The sequence below is a fragment of the Sinocyclocheilus grahami genome, unplaced genomic scaffold (genome assembly GCF_001515645.1).
Source record: "Sinocyclocheilus grahami isolate Dianchi unplaced genomic scaffold, SAMN03320097.WGS_v1.1 scaffold52615.1, whole genome shotgun sequence".
NCBI classification, from domain to species: Eukaryota; Metazoa; Chordata; class Actinopteri; order Cypriniformes; family Cyprinidae; genus Sinocyclocheilus; species Sinocyclocheilus grahami.
In genome coordinates, this window is record NW_015526309.1 from 1 (window position 1) to 925 (window position 925).

Genomic DNA, 925 nt, shown 5'->3' on the forward strand with positions numbered 1-925 from the left:
TTTTTTTTTAATTTTTTTATGAATGATTCCTTATTAAAATGTACACATTCTGTTTTTGAATATGAATTAATGGAGAAAAAATACACTAGCGTGACATGTAAAGTGTGGTGATGTGAGATCTTGATGTTGGAATCGTCTGACTGACAGGGTTCATTATCCTGGTACCAACACTGTGCCTAAGGCCCTGAAGACTGGCAAGAAACTGTGGTCCTCTGAAGACTACAGCACTTTTAATAACAATGTTGGCGGAGGCTGCTGGGCCCGAATTCTCAACCAGAACTATGTCAATGGCAAAATGACAGCGTATGACAACTCTGATATGATCTGAATCATGTAGCATTTCCCAGTTTATAAGGAGAACTATCATTCATTAAATTCAGACATATAAACGTGTAAATTCAATGATGAGAAACACGGTTTGTGTTGGCTTTTAGGACCATATCTTGGAACCTTGTTTCTAGTTATTATGATGACCTTCCCTTTGGAAGGGATGGACTAATGACTGCAAATGAGCCATGGAGTGGAAATTATGTTGTTGAGTCCCCTATTTGGATAACGGGTAATGTACTTTTACATACTCTATATATGCATGAATATTATATGCATCATATAAATAATGTGTGATACAACCATCAAAGTGTTTGATTCATAAAATTCTATAAGCCCATACTACCCAGTTTACGGAACCTGGCTGGATGTACCTGCAGACGGTGGGACACTTCACACACGGTGGAAGTTACGTTGCACTGACTGATGAGAGAGGAAATCTAACAATAATCACTGAAACTATGGTGAGACTTTTGAAATTGATCTTCTAAACAATTAGCCTAACATGCACTACTGTTCAAAAGTTAAGGGTCACTAAGTTTTTTTTAGATGTTTTTAAAAATGTTGTTTTTGAAAGAAGTCTCACATGCTTTGCTTA

General features: G+C 36.6%; 1 long non-coding RNA gene across 1 annotated transcript; it reads left to right on the forward strand.

Annotated features, from left to right (window-relative positions):
• The first annotated feature begins 163 nt into the window (after positions 1-163).
• Positions 164-785, forward strand: LOC107580931 (uncharacterized). The gene is made up of 3 exons (XR_001608737.1): positions 164-303; positions 435-559; positions 664-785. It is a non-coding gene; the product is annotated as an uncharacterized lncRNA (long non-coding RNA).
• Positions 786-925: the final 140 nt, after the last annotated feature.